Source organism: Oryctolagus cuniculus, chromosome 13 (assembly GCF_964237555.1).
Source record: "Oryctolagus cuniculus chromosome 13, mOryCun1.1, whole genome shotgun sequence".
Classification (NCBI taxonomy): domain Eukaryota; kingdom Metazoa; phylum Chordata; class Mammalia; order Lagomorpha; family Leporidae; genus Oryctolagus; species Oryctolagus cuniculus.
In genome coordinates, this window is record NC_091444.1 from 85,862,743 (window position 1) to 85,887,520 (window position 24,778).

The window sequence follows — 24,778 nt, forward strand, 5'->3', positions numbered from 1 at the left end:
AGGCACAGAATTCAGACCACTTTTCTCTTAGGCCTAGATCTTGCCTTTAACATACTATTTGGAATTTAGTAGCTCATGAAATCTGCAGACTGCATAAATGAATGAATATCTTAAGGGCTGTGCTTTTGTGGAGGAACTTCATAGGAGACTGAAGGAATAAAATAAATCTAAAGTATCCACAGCATACAGAATGTATACTATTTTACAAGTCACAGAGAAGAGGAAGAAGAAGGAAAGTAGTGAGACTAGAAAGTTTGTGGCAAGACTAACAGGCACTGGTCAAGAACTTAATAAGCCCATTAGGAAAGCAGTAAGGTTTCTTTGTCTCCCTGTAGACTCTGCTCTCCAGAGGTGAACAGGGTCCTCTAAACCCACTTGCTGCACAAACACACACCTGAGTGTTGTATTCTCCCACAGGTATTGGAGACTGATATGGTGTTCTGATTTATATTTACATAATGGCTAGTGACATCGGGCATATTCACATGTTTTGACCATTTACATTTCTTCTGAGAAATGTCTATTCAGATCCTTGCCTGTTTCTTCGCTGTATTTTTTGGAGTTTTTCCAATTCATGTAAATGTTCTGGAAATCTGTAAACATTCAGTGTTTTAATTTTTCCTGCCATCTGTTCATTGTATCTACACTCTGATGTTTACTTTGTTGTGAAGAAGTATCTTAGTTGGATATACTCAAATGTCTCTGTTTTTATTTTTGTGACTATTGCTATTGGAATCTTACCGAAAAGCTATTGTGTGTTGACAATATTTAGAGTTTCCCTATGTTTACTTGGGTTTGGGTCTTATGATTAGATGTTTAATTCACTGTGAGTTCAGTTTCAGATAGTGTAAGAGATGTTGGAATCTCTTTTCAGGCTTCTACATATGGATAATCAAGTTCCTCTGCACCACTTGTGAAAGAGATTCTTCTTTCTCCAGTTCATTTTAGTTCCTTTGTTAAATATGAGTTGCTGGTAGAAATTTGGGTTTATTTCTATGCTACCTAGTCTTTTCCATTGAACTATGTGTCTGTTATTATGTCAGTGCTAACACTTCTTCTTCATAGGGGCATCAGTTCAAGACCTGGCTGCTCCACTTCCTATCCAGCTCTCTGCTACGGCCTGGGTAAGCACTATAAAATGGTCCAAATCCTTGGGCCCCTGCACCTGCATAGGAGACCAGGAAGAGGCTCCTGGCTCCTGCCTTCCAGTCGGCACAGCTCCAGCCATGGAGGCCAACTGTGGAGTGAACCAGTGAATGGAAGACCACTCTCTCTGCCTCTCCTTCTCTCTCTGTGTAATTCTGACTTTCAAATAATATAAATAAATCTTCAAAAAATTCTTTTGGCAAATAGATGAAGCTATTTGTTATACATTTCAAATAAATTGCAAACATACTAGAAAAATATATTGAATAAAATTTAAGCAACTCATAGCTATACACAGAAATTTCTCACCATAACAACATAGCAACCACTAAATTTCCAAACTTAATTTTCCACAACTTAGAATCTTTAACTCCAGAAGGAGTACAAAATTGACAGAATAGTGGCCTATGTATCAGGATACCTAATGCTAATACAGAATTATCCCTGCTACAACTTACCTATGTGACCTCGAACAATTCACTTTACTTCTCTGGGCCTTGGCATTTAGCATCCTCATGTGATAAAGGAGGCTTGGATAATATCAGTTGTACTCTAACTTGAGACTTCAACGATCTCTCAGTTACCAAACAGGCACCTTAGGGGAAAGTAAAACTTTAGATCATAGCTTACATTTTTAAATACAAATATATTTTAAACTGTTTCTACAACTAGTACAAAACAACACATTCAAATGTGTACCATGCCACTTTTCAATATTTGGGAATAATTAATGCATCATTTTAGAGCATTGTCTTGAGGCCAGTGCTGTGGTGTAGCCAGTAAAGCCACTGCATGCAGTGTGGGCATCCCATATGGAGACCAGTTCAAGTCCCGGCTTCTCCACTTTCCATCCAGCTCTCTGCTATAGCCTGGGAGAGCAGTAGGAAGTTGGCCCAAGTCCTTGGGCCCCTGAATCTGCATGGGAGACCCTGAAGAGGTCCTGGCTCCTGGCTTCAGATTGGCATATCTCTGACCTTTTAGGCCATCTGGGGAGTGAACCAGCAGATGGAGGACCTCTCTCTCTCTCTCTCTCTTCCTCTTGTTCACTATCTGTGTAACTCTGACTTCCAAATAAATAAATAAATAAATAAATCTTTTTAAAAATCAAAAGAATATTGTCTGGCACACAGTGAACCACTAAGTACAAGATATTATTAGTAATATTAGATTGAAATGTTGAAATAAACTAGGCAATAAGCCTTAAGATGCAAATTAATACCAAGAAATATAATCTCAAATTTCTGTGTTCAACAAGGTAGTCTCTTTTTCACTACTAACTTTATACTGAATAAGATATTTTGATATTTTGTTAAGAGTAAATTTATTGGGGGCCAGCGCCATGGCTCACTTGGTTAATTCTCCACCTGTGGTGCTGGTATCCCATAAGGTCAAAGGGTTCTAGTCCTGGTTACACCTCTTTCAGTCCAGCTCTCTGCAATGGCCCGGGAAGGCAGTTGAGGATGGCCCAAATGCTTGGGCCCTGCACCCGGATGGGAGACCAGGAGAAAGCACCTGACTCCTGGCTTTGGATGGGCACAGCTCCAACTGTGGCAGCCATTTGGGGAGTGAACCAATGGAAGGAAGACCTTTCTGTCTTTCTCACTGTCTATAACTCTACCTGTCAAATAAAAAAATTATTAGTTTTTCATAAAAACTGCAGTATTGAAAAGGTTCCAAAATCCCTCTAATTCTAAATGTCTGTGACTGCTAACTCATTAGCACATATTGCATTCTTTACATCTGGGTAATCATGATAATTCACTTTTAAATGATTACAGGTCTGCTGTTGTATATAAATACATGCTTTTCCAAAAATCATACAATAAGCAGGCTACATACTGTACTTCAAGTAAAACTGCCATATCCAGTCCTACAATTGTAAATAAGACAGTTTCAATTGTTCAGCATTATCAATTATAAATTCCAATAGCGTAGCAATAGTCATAAGTATTTAGGGGGCTGATGCTGTGGAGTAGCAAGTAGAGCTGTGGCTTGCAGTGCTGACTTTCCACAAGGGTGCCAGTTCAAGTCCTGGCTACTCAAATTATTATCCAGCTTTTTAGGCAAGTATCCAGCAGTAGAGGATGGCCCAGCCCTTGGGCTCCTGCACCTGCATAGGAGACCCAAAAGAAGCTGCTGGCTCCTGGCTTTGTATTGGCAGAGCTCCAGCCATTGTGGCCAAATGGGGAGTGAACCAGTGGTTGGAAGACTGCTCTCCCTCTCTCTCTCTCCTTCTCTGTGCATGTAACTCTGACTTTAAAGAAAAATAAATGAATCTTTTTTAAAAAAGGAAAAAATAAAAAGGAAGATGGAGATTACAAAATTGTTTAACTTTTATTTAATAACTATAAATTTCCAAAGTACAGCTTTTGGATTACAGTGGTTTCCTCTCCCCCCAAACTTCCTTCCCACCCATAAAACTCCTATTTCCTGCTTCCTCTCACATTCCAGAATATTACAAAATTGTATGAAGGACATTTGTACAGTAAACAAATTTACTGATTTCTCATGTAATATTTGAATACTTGAAGCCAGAAGGCTAAGTACTTCTTAGCCAAAATAACATGTTTTCTCCAGTGTAAAACCCATTTGCCATCCCAATACACAAAGGGATTTGGGGCAAGAAGGAAAAAAGAAGTCCACACATGCAGAAATTTTAAGCAAAACAAAATAGAGAATGTATTTAGTTTCATGAAAATCACACAAGAATTAATAGTATTCCACCCATTTCCAACAAATATTTTTAACTTTAATGAATCAATGAATTTTCAGTTACATAGCGGAAAGCTTCTACCCTCTCCCATAAAACTGAAAGAGAAATTTTTTAAAAGTAAAAGCTGATGAAAGAATTCTGCAATACATGTTAATGTTAAGTAGCCCAGCAGAGTTTATTTAGAAATACAAACACACACACAGAAAATAAATACATTAAAATCTTACTGAATAGTCCAGTAATAGTTCAGGATCCAATATGTGTGCAAAAGATTCTGGATTTCCCAGTCACTTTGTATAGGAAATGATGTGCTTTGCTATGTAGCATGTACCTTTAGATTCCTGAACACCTCCACTTTGCTTCTTACCCTGAGTCCCAGCAAATACAGGAACACAGCTGTTGAGTCATTCATTTTCTGGATTTGGGAATATCAAAGAATTAATGAGTATAGAAAGTTGTACAGCAGAGACCAAGAATGTCCAAGGGAGTTCAGGAAAATCAATTGAACAAGTCAAACTACTATGAATGTATACTGAATGCTCTGTTTTTAATATGTCTTACTTACCTAAAAAGACATGAGGGCTATTGCTCTCTCTCTTAATACAACTAAGGAGAAGATATCACCAATGCTCGAGAAAAATGAATACACAGCAGAGCTAATACAAAATCCCAAAAATCCAAAATAGAAAAACTGGATATGCACTCTTTACACACACCCTGAAGTGACAATGAAGGAGAACAATTCTAAAATTAGAAAAAATTCTTTTTTTAAAGATTTATTTATTTTAAAGTCAGAATTACACAGAGAGAGGCAGAGAAGAGAGAGGGGTCTTCCATCCACTGGTTCACTCCCCAGTTGGCTGCAATGGCCAGAGTTGTGCCAATCCAAAGCCAGGAGCAAGGAGCTTCTTCCAGGTCTCCCACATGGGTGCAGGGGCCAAGGACTTGGGCCATCTTCTACTGCTTTCTCAGGCTTTAGCAGAGATCTGGATCCATATGAGATGCCAGCACTGCAAGTGGTGGCTCTACCCACTATGCTACACCACTGGCCCTGAAAATTCTTGTCAAATTAAGAACATTTAACCTTTGTTTTAGAATGAATTATTAAAATATCTAAACTGGGGGAATACATAATTTCTTTCTTTAGAAATCAGAAGAGAAAAAGAACACTTCAAGGCTACTGTGACACCACACAGAAGGAATGGAGAATCATGACCTCAATTAGCCTAGGGACAGAATAAAATGGAGGGAAATAGGAACAACAGAATTAAGATGAATAAGCTTTGACAGCTGAGAGAATCTGAATGTAAAGAAAAGACATGCAGTTAACTGAACCAATAGAGATAAGTCTGAGAGGAAAAAACATTGTTAAGACATATTAATGGGGCCAGAGCTGTGGCTTAGTAAAGTGAAAAAAAATCTAAAATTTGTTTTTAAATTATATAATTAAAAAAGATTAAAAAAAAGATGTTCAATCTTAAGTCTCTACAGCATAAGATATACATCAATTTTCCCAGGTGCTATTTGCATTTATTAACAAAGTTTCATGGGTATAATCACTAGAGTGGCTCCAATAAGTCTTTTTATAAAAATTATTTTTTATTTTGACAGGCAGAGTGGAGAGTGAGAGAGAGAGACAGACAGAAAAGTCTTCCTTTTTCTATTGGTTTACCCCCCAGTGGCTGCTGTGGCCAGTGTGCTTCGGCCGGTACACTGCGCTGATCCAAAGCAGGAGCCAGGTTCTTCCTCCAGGTCTCCCATGGAGGTGCAGGGCCCAAGCACTTGGGCCATCCTCCACTGCACTCCTGGACCATAGCAGAGAGCTGGACTGGAAGAGGAGCAACTGGGACAGAATCTGGCTCTCTCAGCAGGACTAGAACTCGGTGTGCCTGCACCGCTGGTGGAGGATTAGCCTATTGAGCCATGGCGCCTGCCTCCAATAAGTCTTAACCTGGGATGCAACTAAATTTAACAAGGATACTCAATAGGAATTTTAGAAGAATTCCAAAATATGTATCAGAATAAATATAAATACTTTATTGGTACATCTCTTTTTAACTATACTATTGTCTAAATTTCCAATTGTCAGATGTACTAAAAATCCCAGAAGCAGCAGAGTTGGTCTGAAATGATGAGGAATAAAATAAAATTTTTCAGTTGCAAATTGCCTAGAGAAAATGAGAATTCGCAGATCCCAGATTAAAATAACCAAGAAGGCCCAATAAAAGAAAACTCAATGTCTTCATTAACTAACATTTGTTACCTCAGATTTATTTAACAAAAAGGTGATTATTCCAGCTATATCCCATTAGGTAGCCCAATTTTACCTGCTAAATCCACTAAAAATAAAAGCACCTCATGATATATTACTAAAATCATATTGTTATATGCCAACCACCATGTCCACTGTACCTTATACCTAATGCTAACAGATCTGATGAAAATCAATAGATAAATGATGTATCTTAACCAAGTGTGGCTAATGCATTTTGTTCAGTTTTTCCAAAAACCCCTCAGTCTAAGTTTGCCTTCACCTTGAAAAGACACTTCTGAGGTTTACAAATCAGTCCAGCTTCTTCAGGCCTCCCTCCAATGAAAGGGGCTAAAATCCATCAAAATAAACTCTAGGCACTGTCCTTGTGCTCCCAGTGACTTTTTCACTCTAGGGGCTCACAAACCTTCTAAATTCTTTAGATCACCTGTGATGTCCAATAGTTCTCAAAGACTAAGATGCAAGTAATTTCCCCTCTTGGAACCTTGTTATTAACTGTGCTGTATGAGAAATGAATTCTCCTACACACCTTGTGCTTACGATTCTCCAAACCATGTTGTCTGCTAGGACTTTGGCCATGAATATAGGACAGCAATACCTGAACATGATTACTGAGATCTCCTTAATAAAGGATAGACTGGGGCCAGCACTGTGGTGCAGTGGTGTAATCCTTTACCTGCAGTGCTGGCACCCCATATGAGTACCAGTTCTGGTCCCCATTTCTCCTTTTCCCATCCAGCTCTCTGCAATAGCCTGGGAAAGCAGTAGAAGCTGTTCCAAGTGCTTCTGTCCCTGCCAAAATGTGGGAGACCTGGAAGCTCCTAGCTCAGATTGGCCCAGCTGCAGACATTGCAGTCATTAGGGGAGTAAATGAGCATATGGAAGACCTTTCTGTGTCTCTTCTTCTCACTCTCTGTAAGTAAACCTGTCAACTACATAAATAAATTCTTTATATATATTTACATTTATTTATATATTTATGTATATAAATATAATAATTATAAACAGATAATATTATATAATTTATTGTATTATATATTATATATATATATATTATTGAGATGACTTCAATAGCCAGAGTGTGTCCAGGTTGAAGCCAGGAGCTTCTCCTCTGATGTGTGTCCCAGCAACCCAGGTACTTGGAGCATCTTTCACTGCTTTTTCAATCCATTGGTAAGGAGCTGGATCAGAAATAATTATATATTTTATATAAATAATAAATTCATATATAATAATTATATAATTATATATTTATAATAATTATATGTAATTCTATATTATGTATAGAAATATATAATATAATATATTATAATATATAAATATATATATGATGAACCAAAATATGGTATTCTCAATTTGGCAGAAGGGACAGGCTCCAATATCTACTGTCTATGTCAGTATGTCAGTATAATGCAGGAGGTAACCCCTCTACCAAATAAGAAAAGCTATTTCAGTTCAGCTGGACATCATTCTGCTGACTGTTGACCTTATTACTGTTAGTCTGGATGCTTTCATTGGTTGCAATCCAGAGACCCAATTTTCCCATAGATATAAACATCAGCAAACACGAAAATTTGGTAAGAAAAGCTTAAACTGAGAGTTATGATTAATAACTATTTTAACAAAATTTCTCAGAACCCATCTAATCCAAACCTTGGACAATTGGAAGCTGTTGTACTTGGCCAACCCATAATCGAAATGGATTCTAAATCCTTCAACTGCAAGGAGAGTATCATAGACATTAATGCTCCAAACGGATCCAGTTCTCTGCTAATGTGTCTGGAAAAGCAGCACAGGGTGACTCAAATATTGGGGCTCCTGCACCCATGTGAGAGACCTGGAAGAAGCCCCTGGCTCCTGGTATCAGTCTGGCCTAGCCGCAGCCATTGCAGCCATTTGAGGAGTGAACAAACCAGGAGGAAGATCCATCTCTCCCACTCTCTCTTTCTAGTGCTGCCTTTCAAATTCATAAATAGATCTTTAAGAAAATAGATCACTTCAATAAATTTGCCATTGCTCAGTCATGATGACTTTTACTACCTTCAGTTCTTTTTCAAAAGATTTATTTATTGGAAAGGCAGATGGAAGAGCTGGTGGTTGTAGTGCAGTGGACAAAGCTGCTATCTGTTACATTGGCATCCTGTATGTGCACCAGTTCAAGTACCAGCTATTCCATTTCTGATCCAGCTCCTTACCAATGGACTGAAAAAGCAGGGAAAGATGGCCCAAGTGGCTGGGATGCTGCCACGCACATCGGAGGAAAAGCTCCTGGCTTCAACCTGGCCACACTCTGGCTATTAAAGTCATCTCAAAAATGAATTAGGTGGTGGAAGATTTCTGTCTCTCCCTCTCTCTGTAACTCTTTCAAGTAAGTAATTAAATATTTTAATATGATAAAAAAGGCAGAGAGACACAGAGACAAAGAGAGAAGGAAAGAGAAGCAGAGAGGTCTCCCATCTGCTGGTTCACTTTCTATATGGCTACAAATGTGCAAGACCAGGTTCTCAAGTCCCCATTGAGGTTACAGTTCTCCAAATTAGATGACAAGAAGGAAAGAATTTGAGGTATTATCCGTTGCTTCCTAGGGGTACTAACATGAAATTGGTTTGGAAGTGGAGTACCCAAAACTCAGATTAGCACTGCAATATAGGATGTGGGCATCGGTTGTGATGGCTAACAAATTGGAAATCCTAGAGGAAAAATCAACAGATTCCTGGACATACACAATATACCAAAATTGAGTCATGAAGACACATAGAAAAGCTAAACAAACCAAAACCAAGACAGAGATTGGATGAGTAATAAAGACCCTCCCAACAAGGAAAAGTCCAGGATCAGACAGCCTCACTATTGAATTCTACAGGACTTTTAAAGAACTAATTCCAATACTTCTCAAACTATTCAAAAGAATTGAAAGAGAGACAATCCTCTCAAACTCCTTCGATTAATCCTGCATCACCTTAATTCTTCAACTAGAAAAAGATACAGTGGATAGAGAGTACTATAGAAAAATATCCCTGATGGGGGCCAGTGCCGTGGCACACTGGGTTGATCCTCCACCCATGGAGCCGGCATCCCATATGGGTGCCAGTTCCGGTCCCAGTTGCTCCTCTTCCAGTCCAGCTTTATGCACTGGACTGGGAGGGCAGTAGAGGATGGCCCAAGTGCCTGGGTCCCTGCACCCACTTGGGTGACAAGGGAGATGCTCCTAACTCTGGCTTCCGATTGGACCAGCACCACCTGTTGTGCCATATGGAGAATAAACAAGCAGATAAAATACTTATGTCTCTCTGCCTCTGCCTCTGTCTCTCCCTCTCTGTAACTCCACCTTTCAAAAAAATAATTCTTTTGAAAATGTCAACAAACAATAAAGGCTGGTGGAGAGGGAGAGAAAAAGGTACCCTAACCCACTGTTGGTGGGAATGAAGCTAGTACAACCATTATGGAAGGCAGTATCAAAGTTCCTCAGAAATCTGAAAACAAACATACCATATGATCCTGTCATCTGACTCCTGAGAATTTATCCACATTAAATGAAATAGAATATGCATAGGCATGAGTTATCTGTACCCTTATGTTTATTACAGCTCAATTCACAATAGATAACATGGAATCAACCCAGATATCCATCAACTGGTGACTAGAAAAAAAATATGAGCTATATATACAGTGTAAAATACTATTCAGCCATACTTAAGAATGAAATCCCATCTTCTGTAACTAAATGGATGAACTGGAAACAAGTATGCTTCATGAAAAAAGCTAGCCCCCAAAAGACAAATACCATATGTTTTCTCTGACTGGTGGTAATTAATATATAGACAACGAAAAGCAGCATATGAGTTAAATGGACATTTTGAGATTTGAGTATTGTTCATAGCACTTTTCTGTACTCTTTGATAGAGTATACAACATATACTCATTGATATTTCTACTACTACTTGCTGAATTCTTTATTTTGTAGAGGGTTAAAGCTTGTGATTCTAAAATAAAATCAAAGCATGCAGCTGTCAAAATTAAAAGAAAATAAAATGAGAAGGAGCGAGTTGGAAATATGAGACCAAGGGAAGATAGGATAGGATGTTATCAGTTTGCTCTTCAAACTGTATATATAAATTACATGAAATTTGTTCACTTTATATGCCTTTAAAAATATAAACTTAACACTGGAAGAAAAAGACCTGAGATCAGTGTTTTCTGGATCACCACTAATAAAATTTAGTCTTCATTTATGTCTGACCATATTTAATTTCTTATTTATTTATTTTATAAGAAAATTAACATCACCCTTCCTAACAAGTCCATCCTGCTTCATCCATATCTATCAGTTCCCACAATGCTAATAATTTCTCATGAACTTAAATCCATATCATCTTAAAGAGATGCAATGTGGGGCAGGCGCTGTGGCATAGTTGCTGCCTGCAGTGCTGGCAAGCCATATGGGTGCCAGTTCAAGTCGTGGCTGCTCCACTTCTGAACCAGCTCTCTGCTATGGCCTGAGAAAGCAGTAGAAGGTGGCCCAAGTCCTTGGGGCCTTGCACACATGTGAGAGACCGGAAGAAGCTCCTAGCTTCTGATCAACACAGACCAGCCATTGCAGCCAACTGGGAGTAAACCAGCAGATGGAAGACCTCTCTGTCTGTCTGTCTCTCTTTCTCTACCTCTCCTCTATTTGTGCAACTCTTTCAAATAAATAAATGAATCTTTAAGAAAAAAGCCTGATTCATGTTATTATTTATGTGTTTTTGAGGCTTTGCAGATGTTGATTACATGTGCCATGAAAACCCATCAAAATACAAATCCTATAAGAGGCAACACACTGTGCCCTAAACTGGTAAAATCCAGTGCATGTGTTGAGAAAAACACACTAGCAATACATTTCAAAAAGCTGTGAAATATTATAAGTGGCTGTCAAAAGCTAAAAATCTGACAATGACTCATTATCTCATTTATTTATACATAATGCTGAGAAAATCAGAAGTATTTGTTAAAACTGCTGAAATGCACTAGATTTATAATTTTTAAATGCATCTTTCCTAGATGTAATGTAGTCCTGTGCTACCTTAGAGTATCAGAAATTTAAAATGTTGGACTGGTGCTGTGGTGGAGCAGGTTAACACCCTGGCCTGAAGCTCCAGCATCCCATATGGGGGCCAGTTCAATACTCAGCTGCTCCACTTCTGATCCTGCTCTCCACTATGACCTGGTAAAGTAGTAAAAGATGGCCCAAGCCCTTGGGCCCCTGTACCCATCTGGGAGACCTGGAACTGGCTCCTGGCTCCTGGCTTCAGATCAGCACAGCTCTAGCAGTTGCAATTAGGGAGTGAACATCAGATGGAAGACCTCTCTCTTTCTCTCTGGCTCTCCTCTCTGTCTGTAACTCGACTTGTAAATAAATAAATAAATAAATCTTTAAAACAATTAAGAAATTTAAAATGTGAAAGGTTTTTAAAAAATGTATTTCTTTATTGTGAGGCAGAGTTACAGATATAGAGAGGAAGAGAAAGAGAGGTCTTCTATCGACTGGTTCACCCCTAAATGGCCAGAATGGCTGGAGCTGGGCTGATCTGAAGCCAGGTGCCAGAAGCCAGGAGTCAGCAGCTTCCTCCAGGTCTCTCACATGGGTGCAGGGGCCCAAGCACTCAGGGCATATTCCACTGTTTTCCTAGGCCATTAGCAAAGAGCTGGATTGGAAGTGCAGGAGCAGGGACTCAAACTGGTGCCCATGTGGGATGCTGGTGCTGCAGGTGGATGCTTAATCTACTATGCCACAAAGTGGGCCCAGTGAAAGGTTTTAGGAAGACATCTTTCATATAGACTAGGCTGCAATATTGCAAGGTAAGGTTTAGCTTTTATTCCCACACATCAGTATTCATCTTTTAGCAACTATAAATACTGAATATCATACATATAGACATAAATATAGGTAACTGCAGATTTTGTTGTCATTCTTTCTAATTCTCTTTTTAATGTCTGCTAATAGGCCATCTTATGGATTATTATATTGATGTTACCTGTACACAACCATCAGGCATTTCCACTGTTGAATGTGTTTATGTGTACAGGTAGTTTTGTTTGTGTGTACATGAATGCACATTTGATGGAGATAGCACTGACAGTAATACTGTGAGAACTCCTAATGCTGATTTCAAACTTTCTGTCCTCCGCAGAGATGGCTGTATTTGAAGTAGACCACAGGGCCCCTTTGCTGTTGTGGACTGAAATGTGCCTCCCTAAAACTCAAACACTGAAGTGCTAACCACCAACATGACTCTACCTGAAGAAAGTAGTTTTAAGTAGATCAAATGATAGATTATTCTGTCACATCAGAGAAGGGCTTCTGGAAAAATCAAGCCTATTAGGACCTTGATCTGATATTTTCAACCTCTACAACTCTGAGAAGTAAAATTCCATGATTTACATCATATTCTCTGTGGTATTTTCTTAGCAAATTAATATATCCTCATTTCTGCCAGCATTTTCTGCTGTCATCTAGAAGGTCCTCGTGATTAGCAGAGAAATATAGAAACCAAATCTGTGATTTTAGATTACCAAGTATCTACTAACACAAAAAAGATATCCCAGAAGCAACCTACTGGCATCCTCCAGAACCCAGAAAAAAACAGGAATGAGTCAAGTTACAGGGCAGTAGAAAAAAGTGAATAATGAAAGATCACAGCAGAAGTAAATAAGGAAGGGTTTGGTTCTGTGGTGTAGTGGGTTAAAGCCTTGACCTGCTGTGCATGCATCCCATATGTTATTGCTAGAAGACCAGGTACTCCACTTCCAATCCAGCTCCCTACTAATGCACCTGGGAAATTGGTGAAAGATGGACCGTGTTCTAGGGTGCTGGCACCCACATGAGAAACTTGGAAGAAGCATCTGGCCTTGCAAATAAATAAATAAATCTTAAAAAAATAGAAGCAGTGTTAGCACTGTAGGAAAACAGACACATAGTTCAATGGAAAAGAATAGGCAGCTGAAATTTACCGACTTTTCTACAGGCAACTCCTATTTAACAAAGGAAAGAAAACAAACAGGAGAAAGAAGAATCCCTTTCGCAAATGGTTTAAAGGAAAGTGATTATCCATATGTATAAGCCTGAAAATATACCCAACACCTCATACACTATGTAAAAGCAACTCAAGGTGAATTAAAATCTAAATATAAAACCAAAAACTAAGTAAACATATGAGAAACTGTAAAACATTAGCAGAGACAACAGTTTGCGTAAGATTACAAAAGCACAAGTAACAAAAATAAAATATAGAAATTTGAGCATATCAAATTAAGATACATCTTCACAACAAAGTAATCAACAGAGTGAAGATACAATGGACAGAATGGCAGGAAACATTGAAAACTCCGACTATGACTAAAGATTGATAGCCAGAACATACATATATAGAACTGGAAAAACTCCAAACAAGAAGCAAAATGTACACGTAAGAAATGGGCAATGATCAGAATAGAGGTTTCTCAGAAGAGGAAATCTCAATGGTCAAGACATAAATGAACATGCCCAATATCACTAGCCATTAGGGAAATGCAAATCAAAACCAATAGCAGACTCCATCTGTGGGAGAAGACAATGCTTGGGTTTTCATTTGTGCAACAAGTGGGTTTAGAGGACCCTGTTCACCATAAGAGGGCAGAGTCTACATGGAAGTAAAGAATCCTTAATACTTTCCTAATGGGCTTGTTGAATTCTTGACTAGTGCCTATTACCTTTGCCACAAACTTTCCAGTCTCACTACTTTCCTTCTTCTTCCTCTTCTCTGTGGCTTTCAAAAACAGTGTACCTTCTATACACGGAGGATATTTTTGTTTTGTTTTATTCCTCCTGTCTCATGATGTTCCTCTAAGGAGTCACAACCCTCCAAGTATTCATTTATTTATGCAGTCTGCAGTTTTCATGGGCTACTACATGGCAAAGTACTAGGTTAAAGGAAAGGTATAGGTCAGGAACTGAGCAAAGTTCACAATGATGAAGCCATTGGGGAAATGAACCTGATGGAAGACCTCCCTCTCTCTCTCTCTCTCCCTCTCTCTCTCTCTCTCTCTCTCTCTGCCTCTCCTTCTCTCTCTGTGTAGCTCTGATTTTCAAATAAATAAATAAATCTTTAAAAACTAACTAAATAAATATACTAATAACCTGGTGGCAACACCTTTCTATCAGAACATGTGAAGCACTCAAACACAGTTTGTCCCAGAAAGTCAGCCATAGTTTTCAAATGCACATCTACTCCATTTGTGGACATCTCTGTGTGGGGTAAGGGGCACTTATTTCTTCCCCTCTTCTTTCTTACCACTCTCACAGTTATAACTTCTATCGATGCTTCCACAGACCAGTCTCTATCAAATTGTAGAGCTAATATCCTCCCATTTCAAAAATGTCATGGGTTTAAACATAGAACCCAAAATAAGACAAGTAACTGGCCTTCTTAATTTCACAGTGTGGAATGTTAGATTCTCAGTGGATCACTGGGTAACTGTAAAGTACTGCGCAGAGAAAAAGATGTTACTTATCTGTATTTATGATGCTGTAATTCTCCACTTTATGCAAACTCAGATTAAAAGAGCTCCAGATAGTGGGCAGCACTGTTGCATAGTGGGTAAAGCTACTGCCTGCAGTGTCAGCATCCTATATGGGTGCCGGTTGGGATCCTGGCTGCTGCACTTCCCATCCAGCTCTCTGCTGTGGCCTGGGAAAACAGTAGAAGATGGCCCAAATCCCTCATCTCCTGCACCCACCTATGAGACCTGGACAAAGCTCCTGGCTTCTGGTTGTGGATCCAAACAGCTCCAGCCATCTATCTCTGTTTCTGCCACTCTGTAACTCTGCCTTTAAAATAAATAAATAATTATTTAAAAAAACAGCTTCATCCCAGAAGAAGCTCCTGGCTACTTGCTTCAGACTGGCACAGCTACACCTGTTGCTACCATTTGGGGAGTGAACCATCTGATGGAAGGTGTCTCTCTCTCTCTGTCTCTCTCCTCTCTCTGTGTAACTCTTTCAAATGAATAAATAAATCTTTAAAAAAGTAGTTCCAGTTATTGACAACACAGTAGACTTGCATTAATTTTAGTTCCCTTCTCACTTTGCAAAGGGATCAGTGGCAGTTAAAAACATTTGAGAGCCTTGCTAACAGGAGAAGAAATAGCTGAAGACAGAAAATGAAAAGCAGCCAAATACATCATCAAAGAAAGAGAAGTGGACCTCATCCAACACAAACCTTTAAAAGTGGATGCTCACAATTGACGAGTGAAACAGCTGCCCACTGAAATCTTATCTAGGGAGGGAAGATGTCCTAAGTTCTGTTTCTGTAAACTCCTGTCATAAATCTGTCCTAATAAATCTGTCCCCAGCATCTCTTTTACAAACATACTGGACCCACTGACCATTGGAAAAGTGGCCCTAAGTCATGTAGGCTGCCATTTAAACCCACCAATGCTGTAACAGCTAAGAAACTTGAATTTGATGCTCAGTTCTCAGGAAATCATTCCAGCTGAGCCTAGGGCCATTAATAGAAACTCCTTGGATCCTCCACTGTCTCTGTGCCTGTTTGAAAGAAGGGAGTTTTCCCACCCCAGGTTTCTGGAACAGCTTCAAATTCCGCATTGGAAAAGTCTGATAATTAATACTTGAGAGGGATCAATGCGCAAAGCAGCTATTCACGCTTCACACTGCTCCCCACCAGGAAGATGAGGTGCAGGATGAGAGCAGTGGGGCAGATCCTTGTCAGATCCTTCTTCCCACCCCTCTGCTGCCACAGGCTCCCTGCTGAAGGCCATACAGCCCCACCCTGCAGGAACCAACAGCCCAGAAAACATCAAGAGACCAGGCCAGACTGCATTCTGAAACCACCCACAGTGGGAACCCAGCTTATTTAACTGTGGAGAGCAGGGGTCTTTCTGCCTTCTTTCCCTGTGTGTGCATGTTCCCAGAACGCTGCCCCCTCTCTCCTGTAACCACTAAATAAAGCACATTAGGGACAGTTTGGGTGAGGTTCTGCAGGAGAGAGTCCAGGCACTGGGAGCCTGGGAAGCGGAAGTGGGAGACAGAACAGACCGGGTCCCAGTCCTGACTTCAGGGGAAGCTGCCATGATCACTGGTGCCCTGGCACTCACCCTTCTCCCACACATGTCCCTGCCCCTTCCTGCATGCCAAACCTGTAGCAGAAAGTCCCTGGAATAGGTACCCATTCTTCCGGACACACAGTGAGTGAAGCGGGGAGTGCGGGGAAGAGAGTCCCTGGCACATGGGACCCACAGGAGGACAATGAAGAGGGAAGAAGCAGCAGGAGGCAGGCTCAGGGTGAGCACTCGGAAACTGCCTGGGATTGCAAGTGCAGAGCAGGAGATGCAGTAAATGCCAGAGTAGGAGCAGGACAGCCCTCAGGGCTGACCCTGATCAGGGAATGAACTCCCTCTGGTCCAACTCAGACCCCCAGGGACTGGCAGTGGCATGAGCATGCTCACAGGCATTTGGAAGGCAGAATATGTCAGAGCTCCTGGGAACTTTGGGAAATGGAGTCCAGGCCGCAGCAATCCTAGAGACACCAGCTGGCCCTCGCAAAGGCTGCAGTCAGGGGTGGGTGCCCACAACCAGAGGGCATTTGCTTTTGTTAAGTCCCTCCTTCCTTTCCTTCTCACACCAAAATCTCAGGGATCAGTTGCTGTTCCTTTCCTGCATCAAATCTGAATGAGTGACACTCACTCCTGCTAACTGACCCCAAATCCTGGCTCCCTCATAACCTCTGTCTCTTCCAGAAAAATCTTATTTACTACTTTGGCCCTAGAAATCATAAATGACTATGATAGAATGTAACTTTTAACAGAGGAGTAGAAGGCATGGTTTAATATCCAGTTTTGAGAATACAATTTTCATTTGTGTTTTATTGATGTTTATAGTTCTTTTAAGATTTATTGATTTATTTGGAAGTCAGAGTTACAGAGAAGGAGAGGCAGAGACAGAGAGAGAGAGAGAGGTTTTCCATTTGATGGTTCAGTCCCCAATTGGCAGCAGCACCACGGCACCGACTCCTTATAGTTCTTTTCAAATCATTTTACACTGTCTTTTTATTCATCTAGTACAGAGACAGAAGAATGGACACAGAGCTAACATAGCTGAGTATTCAAGGAGACAGGTTAAGGGGTTAAATGCCTTATATCATAGCATTTATACCTTAGATTAATTCTGGGGACAGTATTATCTGGAGTTTACAAAGTAGAAACTGAATGGAAAGAGCTTAGAAAAGCATGGTGTTTTTTAATATCATTAAAAAGTCTAAGTTAAAGGCCAATAAAGGGGCCAGCACTGTGGCATAGCAGGTAAAGCTACCACCAGCTTTGACATTCCATATGGGTGGAGGTTGAGTCCTGGCTACTCTGCTTTCAATTCAACTCTCTGCTATGGCCAGGGAAAGTGGTGGAAGATGGCCCAAGTCCTTGGGCAGCTGCATCTGTGTGGGAGACCCAGAAGAAGCTCCTGGCTGCTGGCATTGGAGCTGTACAGCTCCAGCAATTGTGACCAATTGGTGGGTGAACCAAAAGATGGAAGATGTTTCTCTCTCTCTCTCTCTCTCCCCTTCCTCTCTGTGTAACTGTGACTTTCAAATAAATAAATAACTGTTTTTTAGAATGTCAATCAATATATAATACCTGCTTAAAGATATTTCTTTTGTCTTGTGTCTCAGTTTTTAAAATCTGATTTATCAAATGGAAAAATGTGAGAGAGATGAAGAGTACCTACAAAAATAATTTACTGTAATTATTTACTGTAATAATTTACTGTAATGATGTACTGTAATTTACGGTAATAATGTACTGTAAAGAACCACATAGGATTATAACTTGTCTAGAAAACAAAGGAGATTCAAAGTTTTTATTTTTCATGGTTATTTGTTCTTATTTTTAATATCAAGATAGTATATAAATATTATGCACTCCTAGGTATTTGTGTGTTGTTTGATATGTTTTATTTTTAATCAGAAATTCAAAGAGATAACTGAGTAACATGGAGTTCTGTGTTTCTGATTACTTCTCTCAATTAGAGATCATGGGATTAGAGGTGGTGCTAGATTAAGAATGCTTCAATCTTTATCCACTGGCTTCACACCAGCATTTACTATGTTAAACAATATTCTTGGGGTAGATGGCTCTTTCTTGCCAGACTGTAAACTTCATGGGGTCTAGAAACATATTTGCTTTGACACTAAAACTCAGCATCTTGACAGTCAGTCTTTTAGTTGAATAAATACATGATACACAAAATAAATATTTCTGCCCCTCAAGAACTGCCTAAGAGAGAAGAAAATAGAAATCAATTTGATGACTCTCAGTATTAGGTGAATATATAATTTGTCATTCTGACATAAGCTTGGTCATAAAAAGGGCATATGAATAATTACACAGAGTTGAAGTGTATGAACACCTAGGCCCAAGCGGGATAAATGTTCACCCTAGCTATGTAAGGCATTCCATGTCAATAGGAGAGGAAGGAGAAAGAGGGGAGGGAGTGTAGGTGGGAAGGTGGTTACGGTGGGAAGAATCACCATGCTCATTACTTAGCAGCAAAGAGAGAATCTGTGATCATTTGTTGTTTAAGAAAGGGTGATAGGCATTATTTAATTATAATGCAGGCATCAGTGTTCTCCTATCTCTGAAATAGGAAGTCTATAACTCAGAATTCCTTGCTGTTTCATCAAAAACAATTCAAAACAAAAACCTAATTAAGCATAAGAGGAAGTTACGCATTAGAAGTCTATTCTAATCTCTAGGAGGTTCAGGGGTTGGAAAATTCATCCAAAATCTTGCTGCAAAATGTCCCATACATTTTCCATGACCACTACCCATCAGCATAAGCTCTTTAAAAAAATATTTATTTATTTGAAAGTCAGAGTTACAGAGAGAGAGGAGAGGCACAGAGAGAGAGAGAGAGAGAGAGAGAGAGAATCTTCCATCTGCTGGTTTACTCCCCAATTGGATGCAATGGGCAGAGTGAGCTGATCCAAAGCCAGGAGCTAGGAGCTTCTTCCAGGTCTCCCATGTGGTTTCAGGGGTTCAAGGATATGGGCCATCTTCTACTGCTTTCTCAGGCCATAGCACAGCTGGATCGGAAATGGAGCAGCCGGGAATCGAACCGGTGACCATATGGGATGCTGGCACTGCAGGAGGCAGCTTACCTGCTACACCACAGCACCAGCCCCCATAAGCCCTATCTTCTGCAGAACCAGCACCCCAGACACCAGCCACCACATGGCATCCCATGGCACACTCACCCCTGGCAATGTTCTGCAGCTCCTGCTCCTCTCCACTTTCACTGCAAGAATCTGCAACTCCTTGTTTTCATGCAAGTAATTCTGATTCAGATGATGCCCCTGACACAATTGGCTGGCAAGTGCCATGGCATGTGTCCATGACCTAGCTAAATGCACAGCTGGGACATTTTAAACTTTTCACTGCCATGGTGAGACACGGACTCCATCTAATAAAGTAGGGGATTTTTCAGGGAGTCCAGAGAATCAAATATGACAAAATGACAAATCTTAACCAAAGAGTGCCGTGGTACAGATGAAGAGAACCCAAAATGTATTTTTCTATCTTTTCTTTTCTGAGTTAAGTGCCTAAAAACAAAGCCAATGAGGGTTAAACAGACCCATTCTGAAAATTCCTTAACATCTTCATTTTCATCCAAATTAATATATTGCTTGAAGAAAATAAATTTTACATAAATGAAAATGCAGTACCACAGACAAGTGTACAGAACATAGGCCCTCAGTTAGCTTCAAACCATCTGGGTCCATTCATGTGTTCTTCCAGAACCCAAGCTGCAGTACAATAGAACCACAGCCTCTGACATTCCTCCTCCACCCCGATGGATCTTGGGTTTTCCTCCCACCTCCCCTCTCCTGTGAATACATCAGTAGCAGAACAAATGGAATCCAAATATACGATGATGTTATTTAACATGGAATAAACATAGTGTTTTAGTCAGTACAATCCTCAATACTACACTAATATTTCGGAGTTCACTGATTATGAAAGTAAGTATAAGAAATCTATTCCTAAGTAATCACACCATCGAGAGCTGAATGTAGACTTTCAGAGGGAAAGAAAGAGAGAATTGTGTAGAGATGTGTATCTCTATAATAGAGATTTACCGCTGTAATTTATAGAGAGTACACCATGTTTGTATTTTTTTTGTAGTCCTGCATATTTTATTACATGCAGCTTGTCACTTTGGAAATTTTATGATTAGACACTAATATACAACAAATTTTGAATCCTTACAGACAATATAGAGCACCCTAGGCCCTCCCAAGGGCAGAAAACAGACCAAGAGCTCACAGATTGTTGCAACTGCAAGAAGCAGATGAAGATATCGTCAGAAAGATACATATTCCTGCATTGTGGCTGCTGAGCAGTTCTGCCCTTATGGATCTCATCTCTGTTTCAGATCGTTAAAGAAAGTTACATGCTTTCTGACACTTCTAAAGATTTCACTAATGAGTATCTAAGATATCTTCACTATGCTAAGAGCCTCAAAACAGCCCAAAGACTTGGGCCATCTTCTACTGCTTTCCCAGGCCATAGCAGAGAGCTGGATCAGAAGAGGAGCAGCTGGGACTAGAACCGGAACCCATATGGGATGCTGGCACTTCAGGCCAGTGCTTTAACCCACTGTGCCACAGCACTGGCCACAACATAGTATTTCCAATAGAAGAGTTGGTTAAGTCATTAACTCCTCTAAAATACAAGTTAAGTATTAGTTTTGAAACTCTGATTCATTCATTAGAACAACAAAATTTTCTCTCTTTGCTTGTGGGTATGTAAATTTTCTTCTAAGAAATTAATCATGACTTTTACATCTCAGACCCTATTATGAGTAAGTAGAGAATATTGTGGGGTCATACGCTCATTCTATCAAAGGAACATTTCTCCAATTAAAGAAAACATTATGCGCATCCCATATGGGCACTGGTTTGAGTCTTGCTGCTCCACTTCTTATCTAGGTCCTGGCTATGGCCTGGGAAAGCAGTAGAAAATGGCCCAAGTGCTTGGGCCCATGCACATGCATGGGAGACCTTGAAGCTCCTGGCTCTTGGCTTCGGATGAGCCCAGCTCCAGCTGTTGCAGCCAACTGGAAAGTGAACTAGCAGATGGAAGACTTCTCTCTCTCTATGCAACTCTGCCTTTCAAATAAATAAATAAATCTTTGAAAAAAAAAAAAAGATGTCCAAGTCTTACATCAGAGTACTGGGGTTCAGTGCCTAGCTCTGGTTCCTAACTCCAGCTTCCTGCAAATACCGATCCTATAAGGCAGCACTGATGGCTCAAGTATTCAGGTTTCTGCCCACACATGGAAGATTAAGATTGAGTTCATGGGCTGGTGCCATGGCTCACTTGGTTAATCCTCTGCCTGTAGCACCAGCATCCCATTTGGGTGCCGTGTTCTAGTCCTGGTTATTCTTCTTCCAGTCCAGCTCACTGCTGTGGCCCGGAAGGGCAGTGGAGGATGGCCCAAGTGCTTGGGCTCCTGCAACTTCATGGGAGACCAGGAAGAAGCACCTGGCTCCGGGCTTTGAATTGGCATAGTGCCAGCTGTAGTGGCCATTTGGGGAATGAACCAGCAGATGGAAGACCTTTCTTTCTGTTTTTCTCACTATCTTTATCTCTACCTGTCAAATAATTAAAAAAAAATTAAGTTCACACTCCTGGCTTCAGCCTGACCCAGTTCTGGCTGTTGCAGGCATTTTGGGGAATAAAGTAAATCAGAGTGCATTTTCATTCTGTCTCCCTCTGCCTCCCAATTAAGTAAAAAAAAATTAAAGAAACACCAACTGGACTAAAGGAAATAATATAGGTAAGTGTCCCACTTCTTTCATATGACCAACAACTAGGTACTAAAAGTTTTCAGTTTTTCCACTCACCACATCCTTTGCCCATGGCATTTAATTTCCTAGGTTTTAATTTTTCTTTTCCCTAGGTAAAATGTGACCACTTGGTGCCAGTGCTGTAGCATGAGGTAAGACACTGCCTGCAATGTGGGTATCCCATATGGGTGCTAGCTGAGTCCCAGCAGCTCCCCTTCCAATCCGGCTTCCTGCTAATGGTCCCAGAAAAGCAACAGAAGATAACTGGGGCCCTGCCACCCAATGGGACACCCAGATGAAGTTCCTGTCTTCAGTCTGGCCCAGCCCAGGCCACTGCAGCCACCTGAGGAGTACACCAGCAGATAGATAATCTGTCTCTTCCACTCTGCTACATTTTCAAATACATGCATCAACCTTCCTTTACAAAATAAAAATAAAAACCACTTAATCTGTCAAAGGTATAGAATAAAAAAGCTTACAGGACTGATAAATTCAAGATCTAAAACATCTTCATGATAGAAAACAGCAAAGCAAAGAATGATACTGAGTGGGTTTTTAAAAGCATGTATTTTGGTCCCTAAATTTCTAAACCATGAACATGATTATTACATAAATATATTTATATATTTTTAAGATTTGTTCATTTACATGAGAAAGTTCTTCCATCTGCTGGTTCACTCCCCAAATTACTGAAAACCTGGGGCTGGGCCAGGGTAAAGCAAGGAGTAGGGACCAGTGCAATGCACAGCAGATTAACACCCTGGCCTGAAGCACTGGCATCCCATAAGGGCGCTGGTTCAAGTCCCGGCTGCTCCACTGCTGATCAAGCTTTCAGCTTATGGACTGGGAAAGCAGTAGGAGATGGCCCAAGTCCTTGTACCCCTGCACCTAAGTGGGAGACCTGGAAGAAGCTCCTGGTTCCTGGCCTCAGATCAGCACAGCTCCTGCCATTGCAACAAGTTGGGGAGTAGACCGTCAGATGGAAGACCTCCCTCTCTCTCTCTCTCTCTGTGTGTGTGTGTGTAACTCTTTCAAATAAATAAACAAATCTTTTAAAAAAAGCCAGGGGTCAGGGAAGTATCATCCAGTTCTCTCGCTTGGGTGCAGGACCCAAGGATTTGTACCATATTCTGCTGCTTTCCCAGGTATGTTAGCAGGGAGCTGGATCAGAAGTAGAACATGCAATTGGTTCCCATAGAGGATGCTAGTGCTGCAGCTGTTGGTATAACCCATTTTGCCACAGTGCTGGCCCTGACAATTTTTAATTCCTAGGAATTAACAGGAAAGAAAGAAGTATGGCAGGATACCTTTTTTTAAAAAAAAATTATTTTATTTATTTGAAAAAGTTATATAGAGAGGTAGAGAGTGAGGTAGGGAGAGAGAGAGAGAGAGAGAGAGAGAGAGAGAGAATCTTCTGTCTGCTGGTTCACTGCCCAAATGGCTACAATGGACAGAGCTGAGCTGATCTGAAGCCAGGAGCCAGGAGCTTCTTCTGGGTCTCCCACATGAGCAAAATGGTCCTTGGGCCATCCTCTACTGTTTTCCCAGGTGCATTAGCAAGAGGCTGGACTGGAGGTGGAGCAGCTGGAACTCTACCAGCACTCATATGGGATGCCTGTATTTCAGGCCAGGGCTTTAACCTGATGTGCCACAGTGCTGGCTCCAACAGGTGACCTTTTACTCTCAATAATCTCTTCTTGGTATTGGCAGCAGTTTGTAATTTTTTGTTTATTTGCCTTCTTCTTAATCTATATTTTTAAAAAATTACAAAATGTTCCAGCACCCTGAGAACCTCCATCACAAGGGCATACAATCAGATGTTTGTCCAGAAAAGGGTGGTGTAGATGCAAGGTGGAAAATGCAAGGTGAGTTGATTCATCTTTCTCAGGCTGTGGTTTCCATGGGCAACTTTTACAACCAACTGCCTTATTCGTTCCTCTTCCACAGAGTGGAACACATGTTAAGTCATCCTATTTAGCCAAAAGTCAGTGGCAGCACTCAAATATGTCATCAATCCAGGGCCAGCATTGTGGCACAAAGGAGTAAGTTGCCAACTGCAACAGCAGCATGCCTTATGGCACTGCTTTGAGAATCACTACCTTCACTTCTCATCCAGCTCTTTGCTTGGGAAAGGAGCAAAGATTGCCCAAGAGTTTGGGTTCCTGCACCCACATGGGGGACTGGCTTCAGCCTGGCTCAGCCACAGCTATTGTGGCCATCTGGAAGTGAGCCAGCAGATGAAAGATAGATCTCTCTCTCTCTCTCTCTCTCTCTCTCTCTCTCTCTTCCTTTTACCTAAACATACATTACATACATAAATGAAAATGCATCAATATAGCAACTTGTTGAGGAAAAGTCTTCCAATTATTGCAGGTATTGTCTCAATGTATAAAAATATTCAGACACAAAAATTATAAACTGGTTTATATTTATATTTCTCAACCACATACTTTTCAGAAAAAATTGTCTGCCACTCAGCATCAGGTATGAGTCTGAAAGCATTCATTAAAAAATCAAGTTATTTTACTAAACACAAAAACCTCTAGTATAGACTGCATATAAACCAATGGCTTCCATGGGTATACACAGATTGATTTTTGTTAATTTACAGGGATCACTGCACTTCCCTGGCATGGAGCTGTCTGAAGAGTTTAAACACTGATGGTTGTGGCATTATTTCTGATATTTGCTTATTATCCAGAGTGCATTTATTAAATATCTATCATGAACTCCACACTCTCTATATAAATCTATTTCAAATATGTTGAT